The following is a 10479-nucleotide window of genomic DNA, read 5'->3' on the forward strand; positions in this document are numbered from 1 at the left end:
GCAGAAGGATTTAAACATAATCAAGAGATTGGGTGAAGAAGTTGCCACCGGAATACAATGTCCGCAGGACAAGGACATGCACATGGGTTAAAAATCGTGTTTGATATAATGTACTAAATGTGATGTGGTGGGATTAATTTAGCGAAAGAAGGGAGAATCTGAAATTTATATCCACTGGTGGTCGTGGGCTAAATCGTTGGCTATATTTAGATACTGTTTAACAGGAAGCCATGGCTTCAATAATTATGGAGAAAGACTGGGCAGTGCAGTTGAGTGTGTAATTTCATCACCTCATTATTCTGTTCTTATATCTTCTTTTGTCTTTTTTGTCTATGGTCACAAATACTCCTGTAACTCTCGTGTCCCCTCTGGCAATCGCTCTGCTGCACTTCAACTTGCATTTCTGCCATATGTGCGGACACAGACCAACCATTCTTGCTGCTGCCCTATCCAGATCCTTAGAATGCAAAGGGTGAACGCTTTTGCTGAGAGGAATGGATAGCGGCATTACCTGCCTTCTACACTCTTCTAAGGGCAACCAACACCAAATTAACAATAAGGAGACTATTACCCTACTCGCTGACTTCTTTGAACACCATCTCCTCTCGAGTAAATTTTTCGAGAATTTGTCTCCTGCTTTACCGCCCACTGCAACAGTGACCGCTTCGATGATGGTCGCTGAGTCAATGAATTCACTCGTTAAATGGATCCCCCTCCACTCCTACAGCAAGAATATTTTGATCGGTGGCGTGCATCAATGCCAGAATCCCGTTTTGAACCCAGTAGTACTACTCGACAATATGCCCATTCTGATACACAGCTCTTACCTAAGAATTTCTACCGATTTGGAATAAACTGTGACGTTGACACAAATGGGAGGCGCTGATGCGGACAACACACAATGATTGTGTTAAAGACAGATATGACAGCAGTGACGTTATTTGACGTTATAGCCTAAGGTGTGGAACACATAGGCACTGTCCGGTGACCGCAAGTGCAATGGAACATTTCACCTGCTCCCAGAAATACAATACACACATTGCAAGAAGCTGATAGAAACGATAGAGCAGTGCCTTTTACATCACGAAAATGGGTCTCAAATGAAGCAGGTAGAATTCATTTGTTGTGCGCGAGACAACCTTGGAAGCCCTGGGATGAACTAATAATTTTGGCTTACAAAATAACAGCGGTGATTGCGAAATGGGATCATTATTAGGGGAGAATACTAACTATTTGCATATTTTTCTGTTTGTGGCTCGTTGTTTAATGGTTCAAACAAACATATGAACTGTAGTGAGCGAGGCATTTTTCAGTTCCTCTCTGAAAATCTGAATTACAGACCCCGCGAGCATTGTAATACAATGACATATAAACGTTTCTAACAAGCCCTTCTCGACGCAGCGCTGGAGAATGAAGGTCTGGGTGGTTGTCGCCTCCATTCCCTGTGAGGTGTTCGCACGTGAGCACACAAGTTCTGCGACCAGCACCCAAAGAAATGAAAGTGCCCACCCAGGGCAGTTAAGTAAAACAACGTAGAATCACATCTCACCTCAAGATGCTACTTCGTAGAATGCAATCATACTTGTATTTTATTAAAACATGTCATAGACCTTTATAAGTCATGAGCTATAGGTCGCCCCAAACCTATCTTGAAAAAAAATTAAGCATTTGCCCAAAGATTCAATGCGCACATACATTTAGCACCAAAATGCACAACATGATAGCTTTACACGTACAGTCTATAAACGTTAGAGGGAATATAGGATGTCACCCAGCAGAGCGCAAATCTTGCCTGCGGCTAAAGAGAAGAAGGTGGATTATCTTCGGATTCCCATCTCTGGCCTCTGAAGTTTGTTAGAGCCGAAGGGTGGGAGTGGGGACGAGTGACCACTGCGACACAATGCTCTTTATGGCGTGTGCCTCAGATAACCTCTGAACACCAAGCCCAACATCTGTCCTTCACGAGTGCCAAAATTCTAATGTCCTATCGAACTGTTCCGAGCACATGGGGCTAGGTAACCACGGATTCAAACCTCCGTTGGCTTGTGGCTTTTACAGGAAAGGCTGTGGGAGTAAAGCTCAAGGAAAAATCCGTAATCAATATCCCATCGGCTGATAACTACTGCACTGGCTCGGCAACCGCTGAGAGGCTGCTGACACTAAACTGTATCGACTTTCGTCTTTCCTTTAGATCTGTCATTATCATGGAGAGGGGGACCCACTCCACAGGCAACAGACAGATCGCCCTGCCAACTCCGCTTTGCATTCCGCCCTGAAGAATGCATTCCACCTACTAACAAAGTCGCAGTACCCAGAGTTAACCACGACCATTGGAAGACCCCCCCCCCCCCCCCCCCCACACCCCACACACACACATCTCCGGATTTCGCCGTTCAAAGAATATCTCTGACTGCCCTCCTGCGTCACTGATTACCAGACATATGTGCCTGCGGTAAAAAAAATACTGATCGTTAATATAAGGAAGAAAGGAGGCAACGCGTTGAGCAGTTGGTACATCCAGTAAATCCCAGCAATCGTTACAGTTTTGAGAAGAATGTATGCTCCGTAACCCATCTAATAATCACTTACTTACACAGGTTTTGAGGTGGTGTGTGTTATATGTAGAGAATTTAGGTTAAAATGGCTTAAGTTAAAATGTGATGATTAATCATAAACAGGGAAGCCAGAACGGACAGGGAGCTTACTAGCAGTCAAGGACAAAAGGATCTGCTGAATATGTTTTTTTAAACCTATCTTTTCATGGTCATAGTGAGAGACATGCAGGAGACAAAGGATTGATAAGAAGGGTGAGAAACAGAATTTAGTGTATGTAGAGTTCACAGCGTACGTAACGAACGTGATAATTAAAAATGCAGTTATACTTAGAATGCTTTTGTAATACTAACCAATTAAAACAGTATTAATAAGTAGGGGAAGGGCAAACAACAAGGGTATAAAAATCAATGCACTGTATGTATCGGGGCTTAACTGGTGAGAAGCCAGTTGAGTCCAACTCTGCAGACTTGTAAATAAAGCTTGTCGTGTCATCAGTTTTAAAGAGACACATGTGTGAGAAGTTTTATTTCTGACAAATGGGGGCTCGTCCGGGATCTACACTCCAGCCGTGAGGGGAGGCGAGAAGAGGGACATCGGAGGTGGTGCACCCCGCTGAGTTCAGCGGCTCCTAGTCCCTTGCTCGTCGCTTCGGGCGGCTTGAGCGAGTGGTATCCGGACAAGGTGACACGACAAGACGGAGAGGAGAAGGGTGACGGTTCAATCCCCAAGAAGACACCGGTAAGTGACGACTTACGATTATGGTGTGGGGATTGGGTAACAGGTGTAACGGGATACACCTGTTTGGATAAAAAAAACCTAACGTAATAGATCAGGTATAGAGCTTTTGTCGTGGCGTGAGGACCCTGTCGTGGGACTCTAGGATAGACCCCAGGGAAACCTCGGCGGTAACCGAAGGAGGGACAGCACCTCCGACGAAGTGCCGAGAAGAGAGGGGTCGACCCCAGGGAAACCTCAGCGGTAACCGAAGGAGGGACAGTACCTCCGACGAGGCGTCTGAGAAGAAGGGAGTAGGGTCCAGAACGAGAGGGTCCTCAGCAACAATAAACGGATCTAGGTGGGATAATGGGAGGATCAAAATCTAAGGGCTCGTCTGAAAATTCAGGACAATTCCTGGGAGTTCCCCTTGACAGCCCTTTGGGGAGAATGTTTGAAAATTGGGATAGTAAAAGATATCGAGACAAAAACAAGAAAAAGATGGTTCAATATTGTCTCCTTTGGTCGAAACAACCTATTAAAGGTTCCTCGGTCTGGTGGCCGAAATTTGGATCTGATGAGGATTGGGTTAGACAAGCATTAAACATATATGTAAATTCGAGACCAAAGGTGAATCAAGAAGAGTCAGCATATGCATTTTGTTGGGTTCCCTGGCCAGGATCCTTAACAAAATGTTTTAAATTGAGGGTAGCGGGAGAAAAGAAGTGGGAACCTCTGGACAACCTTCCCCCTCCTTATATTCCCCCGGTGCCTACTGCGCCCGAGGAAAGCTCATTATCGGAGGGGAAAGGTGATGAATCTGATTGCCCTGAAAGGGACCAGGAAAAAAAGAATGAATTAAGGGAGTCGGACCCTAAACTTCCACCGGTAAACCGACCCTGGACAAGATCCCAGACTGGTCCAGGACCATCAAAGTTTTCAATAAGCCTAAATCCCCTGAGGGAAGTTCCTATGGGAGGACCGGGAGGGGGAACGGGATATGTGAATGTTCCCCTAACTAGTACAGAGGTGCGGGGATTTAAGAAAGAAATGAAAAAGTTATTGGAAGATCCTATAGGACTGGCCGAACAGCTCGACCAATTCCTGGGACCAAACACATATACGTGGGAAGAGATGCAGGCAATAATGGGAACATTATTCTCACCCCAGGAGAGGCAGATGATTCGACGGGCTGCCCTCCTCATGTGGGAATATGAACAACCTGGGGACCCCAGACCCCATGAACAAAAATATCCCTTAAATGAACCCAGGTGGGACAAACGAACACACGAGGGATTGGCAAGTATGAGACAATATAGAGAGTGGACAATTAAAGGGATACGGGAGGCTGTGCCAAAGGGTCACAATTTCACCAAGGCATTTGGGAACCACCAGGGGAAAGACGAGTCCCCTACTGATTTCTTGGAGAGGGTGAGAAAGAATGTCCAACAGTATGCGGGCGTAGACCCTAGTACACCAATGGGTGAACAGCTTATTCGAATTGAATTTGTTTCCAAATCATGGCAGGACATTAGAAAGAAACTAGAAAAGGAGGAGTACTGGAGCGAAAAACCCCTAAGCGACCTGTTAAAAAGGCGCAAAAAGTATATGTGCAAAGAGAAGAAGAAGATCAAAAGAGGGCGACAAAGGTTATGGTACAGACTATCCGACAGATGAATGCCGAATCCAGAGGGGAAAGAAAACAAAACCTTCCTCTAAACAATCCAAAATATCCAAGAGAGGGAAGACCCGGAGGTTCGTTAAGTGCTATTACTGCAATGAGGAAGGACACTTTAAGAGGGAATGCCCCCGATACAAGAGGGAATTGCGTGCCTTCGAACTTATGGAAGAAGATTAGGGGGGTCAGGGGTTCCAAATGTTAGGGACCAAGTATAAGAGGGAACCCCTGGTAAAACTAAAAATTGGTCCCAAGGGAGAAGAGGTGGTGTTTATGGTGGACACAGGAGCGGAACGAAGTAGTGTAATAACTGTGCCAATCGGGACTGAACCTGTAAAAAGTAATTTGAAAATATCTGGGATAGAAGGGGCTCCCAGAATGGTATCAATAATTCCCCAAGTAACAGTGAAACTGGAAGAAAGAGAAGGGGTACAAGACCTCTTGTTGTTACCGTCGGGTGGATTTAACCTCCTAGGAAGGGACTTACAGGCTCTCCTAGGTTTGGGTGCTCTCCCTGTGGACGGAGAAGTGCGAGTCCACCTCTGTGCTTTAAAGGAAGAGGATGAACGGCAGATTGACGAGAGAGTCTGGTATAAGGAGGGATATCGAGGAGGTCTGGACATCCCACCTTTACATGTCACATTAATACCAGGTCGTCAGCCGGTAAGGAAACGTCAGTATCCTATTTCTTTGGAAAGGAGAAAAGGGCTACAGCCGGTAATTGAGACTCTAATACGAGACGGACTATTAGAAGAATGCATGTCACCTTATAACACCCCTATACTCCCAGTGAAAAAGTCAGATGGATCCTATCGCCTAGTTCAGGATCTAAGAAGTTTGAATGCTATTGTTCAGACCCGCCACCCAGTGGTGCCTAATCCCTATACTATTATGAGTCGGATTCCCCCAGACCATGAGTGGTTTAGTGTTATCGACTTGAAGGATGCCTTCTGGACGTGTCCATTAGAAGAGGAAAGTAGAGATATGTTCGCGTTTGAATGGGAAAATCCATGGACAGGTAGACGGAGACAGCTTCGGTGGACTGTATTGCCCCGAGGGTTCACTGAATCTCCGAACCTGTTTGGACAAATGCTATAACAAATCCTGGCGGACTATCCACAATCTGATGATTCCCAACTAATGCAGTATGTGGACGATTTACTATTATCAGGACCCAAGGAACAAGAAATGAGGGGAGATACAATTAGACTCTTGAATTATCTGGCGAAAAAGGGTCTACGGGTGTCCAGGAACAAGTTACAGTTCGTTGAGAGAACTGTGGTATATCTGGGACACCAGATAAGTAAAGGACAGAAACGGATTACCCCTGAACGGATTGCGGGAATCACTAGAATGCCGTTACCCCGTAATAAGAAGGAAATAAGACAATTCCTGGAACTCTTAGGTTACTGTAGGTTATGGATAGAGGACTACTCAGCGTTGGTGAAGTTTATGTATGAAAAGCTGACAAATGAAAATGAATATCCATTGAAATGGACCCAGGAGGAGGAGGGATGGTTTGAGGACTTGAAGCATCGCCTGACACGAGCCCCGGTACTCACTCTGCCCTCTTTAAAACAGCCCTTCCAGCTATTTGTCACTCATAACCAAGGAACAGCTGTGGGAGTTTTAACACAGGAAAAAGGCGGTCAGCGACACCCAGTGGCTTTCCTTTCGAAAATGATGGACCCAGTGTCATGATGGGCTGACAAACTGCCCATCAATGGCTGACTGATTCTCGCATATTAAAGTATGAAACCATTTTAATAGTCGGAGAAGATCTACAGTTTGCAAAGATTAATAGCTGCAACCCAGCTCAGTTTTTATACGGCAGTGAAACAGAGAGAGGTGGAGCACGACTGTGTCGAGTTGACGGATCTTCAGACCACGACCCGAGAAGACCTTTGCGATACTCCCCTGGGAGAAGGATATGAATTCTACATTGACGGCTCCGCCAGATGTGTTGACGGAATGAGAAGAAGTGGGTATGCTATAATAGAAGGAAATACTTGGAAAGTAGTAGAATCCACGAGACTACCCGGAAGCTGGTCAGCGCAGTCCTGTGAACTATATGCCTTGCAGAGAGCCCTCAGAATACTGGCAGTGAAAACTGGAACGATTTACACTGATTCCAAATACGCATACGGGGTAGTGCATACCTTTGGTAAGATCTGGAAGGAACGTGGTCTAATTACATCAAGAGGAAAGGAATTGGCACACGAACAGATGATTACTCTGACTTTAGAAGCCTTGACATTACCCCAGGAAATAGCAGTGGTCTACATACCAGGCCATCAGAGGGGAGATACCCCGACAGCAATTGGAAACAGACTGGCTGATGAAGAAGCCAAAAGGGCAACCATGCAACAAGAAGTCCGTATGCTGACCTTAATCCCAATAAGACAAGGCATAAAGAAGGCTCCCATTTTCACTGCTAAGGAAGAAAAGGACATGGCTCAGCTGGGCGCAAGCCAGCTGCCTGATGGAACATGGAAGACACCAGATGGAAGAATGGTTCTAAATAAAGAAATAACTCGCAATATTTTAATTGATTTGTAATGCACCCAAGCCTTATGTGACACAGTGCTTCGAGAATATGTGTGTAAGGGAATCTACACCTTGGCCCAACAGGAGGTGCAGAACTGTCACCTATGCACAAAAATTAATAAGAAGATAATGAGGACAGGGACCATGGGAGGTCAACCATTAGCCATACGCCCTTTTCAAAGTATCCAGATCGACTTCACAGAGTTACCTCAAGTCCAAAGATGGAAGTATCTGTTGGTGGTAATAGATCACTTTACCCGATGGGTGGAAGCCTTCCCAACAGTAAATGCTACAGCCTCTACAGTAGCTCGCCTCCTCCTAGAACAGATAATCCCCAGATATGGTATAATGGATTCTATAGACTCAGACAGGGGTCCACATTTTTCTTCAAAAATCCAGCAATTGATTTGTAATGCATTACAGGTCTCTTGGAAATTGCATACCCCTTGGCATCCACAAAGCTCAGGGAGGGTTGAACGTATGAATGGAACCCTAAAAATGCAATTGACAAAATTAATGGTGGAAACTAAAATGCCTTGGATAAAGTGTCTGCCCCTGGCTTTATTGAGAATTCGTACTGCCCCACGAAAAGATGTAGGGTTGTCCCCTTATGAAATGATGTTTGGGCTTCCCTTCTGGAGTACTGTTGAGGGGTGTCCCACCTTGGGGGAAGGGGATATATTTGTTAGGAACTATTTACAGGCACTGTCACGCTCTCTTACAGATTTACGAAAGAGAGGACTATTGGCACAAACACCGCCTCTAGACTTTTCTTTACACAAAGTGGAACCAGGAGACTGGATTCTCATCAAGACCTGGAAAACTGAAAAACTCCAGCCCCAGTGGGAAGGTCCATACCAAGTTCTCTTAACTACAGAGGCTGCAGCACGAACAAGAGAGAAGGGGTGGACGCACGCATCCAGATTTAAGGGACTTGTAGAGGCGCCTCAGGACCCTGATACGAACTCAGATTGGACTTGTGTTCCTGGAAAAAAACCTCTTACCTTGCGATTTCGCAGAAAGATTTGATTCACAATGTTATTGTTATGTTCTTTGATTTTTCTTAGTTTGCCTATGTCTTTATCAGGTGTGAAATGTAAGAAATGCAGAGACACAGTGGTCCTGTTTCAGGACCACTTTTGGGGAAGAAAGGAGGGTAATTTTATTTCCCATACCTCAGTTCCTGAGAAATGCTGGGCAGAAAATACCACCCAACATCCATATACCCCTTGTGTGGAAAAAGAAGGAAATAATATGGGTCATTATATACAGATTCCTAATACCACTCCTTTCCTTCTTAACGGTTGGAAGGGTGACTCAGGCCCACCATGCCCTGATGGACTCTGGTTTTGCATACACCAGCGTACTGTTCCAATAAGAAATTCCACTCCACACTCGAAAGTGCCTGCCCCTTTAAGACAGCCGGACTTAGTTCGAGTCCATCCAAATAACCATGAAAGTTTCGGTCACGCAGTTGGGGGAGATAACCTTTTTGTTGATCTTGCAACTAGAATTGCAGGAACTTTTAATGTAACCAATTGTGGGTCATCGGAGGTATTTTATTCCTCCTACTTGTTTTGCCCTGTATTATTCCCTGTCTACGCAGCCTGGTGATTTCCATGGTCCAACAGGCTATGCAACCAGGGGGACTGGGAGACCCCGTTAGAATTTTACTTCAGCACGAGATTAATTTATCATGAAACGTTTCTCTTCCCCGAGTTAAAATCCCCATTCATATATATATAATACACACATTTTAAAGAGAGAAAGGGGTGGATTGTTATATATAGAGAATTTAGGTTAAAATGGCTTAAGTTAAAATGTGATGATTAATCATAAAAAGGGAAGCCAGAACGGACAGGGAGCTTACTAGCAGCCAAGGACAAAAGGTTCAGCTGGATATGTTTTTTTTTAAACATATCTTTTCATGGTCATAGTGAGAGACATGCAGGAGACAAAAGATTGATAAGAAGGGTGAGAAACAGAATTTAGTGTATGTAGAGTTCGCAGCGTACGTAACGAACGCGATAATTAAAAATGCAGTTGTACTTAGAATGCTTTTGCAATACTAACCAATTAAAACAGTATTAATAAGTAGGGGAAGGGCAAACAACAAGGGTATAAAAATCAATGCACTGTATGTATCGGGGCTTAACTGGTGAGAAGCCAGTTGAGTCCAACTCTGCAGACTTGTAAATAAAGCTTGTCGTGTCATCAGTTTTAAAGAGACTCATGTGTGAGAAGTTTTATTTCTGACAGTGTGCAAAAACAAAGGGACTTTAATGTATCTGAAACGTGTTGTGTAATGACCGAAATGCTCATGTTTGGAGTAGAGTATGTTGTTTTGAGTTTTTGTCAAGATTTAAACAGGAAAGGCGAACTACACAGTGAATGCATGGAACTAGCACAAACATCCGAAAAATGCAGAACAAAGCTCTGCAAGGAAGACAACGATATTGTAGGACGTTGGTGATCAAACCTCCACCAGAATCCATGAGGTTCAATCAGCTGGTAAAACCGGACTTCGAGAATCACAAACGCGGGACCCGCCGCTACCATCGCGAGTGATACAATTGGATGGACCAGTTTTCATGTTGCAAAGTTAGTTTTGGTGGGTCCTTCAGACACAGGATGCCAGCATCCATCAGTCACTTACCGCCACGCTGGCCTGCCGTAAGGAGGACAACGAGCCGGTTTGCCTGGCTTCCCATGAAAGTCAATCAATGGACTTCCAAAGAAAGTCAATCAATGGAGAGTTCCGACTGAGTCACTGAGATTTGGCTCAGAGCTCCTCTCTTCACTGCAACCTCACAGATTCCTGTACGAATTCCAAGTTTACTCTTCTCGTTACTGGGACCTGCTCAAGTATGCTACCTGACTGGTGTGTGCAACACCTGGTGGCCGCTGTCACAAACAAGCGGCGCCTGTGTGAATCTCTGCTGAGCTGTCAGTCTTCTTTGCCTTACTAACATTAGCCGTGTATT

General features: G+C 44.9%; 1 long non-coding RNA gene across 1 annotated transcript; it reads left to right on the forward strand.

The window, feature by feature from the left end:
* Positions 1 to 914: 914 nt before the first annotated feature.
* LOC138749489 (uncharacterized) lies at positions 915 to 9742 on the forward strand. Its single transcript, XR_011348690.1, has 3 exons — positions 915 to 1109; positions 2192 to 3294; positions 8220 to 9742. It is a non-coding gene; the product is annotated as an uncharacterized lncRNA (long non-coding RNA).
* The last annotated feature ends 737 nt before the right edge of the window (positions 9743 to 10479 follow it).

Source organism: Narcine bancroftii, chromosome 14, assembly GCF_036971445.1.
Source record: "Narcine bancroftii isolate sNarBan1 chromosome 14, sNarBan1.hap1, whole genome shotgun sequence".
Lineage (NCBI taxonomy): Eukaryota > Metazoa > Chordata > Chondrichthyes > Torpediniformes > Narcinidae > Narcine > Narcine bancroftii.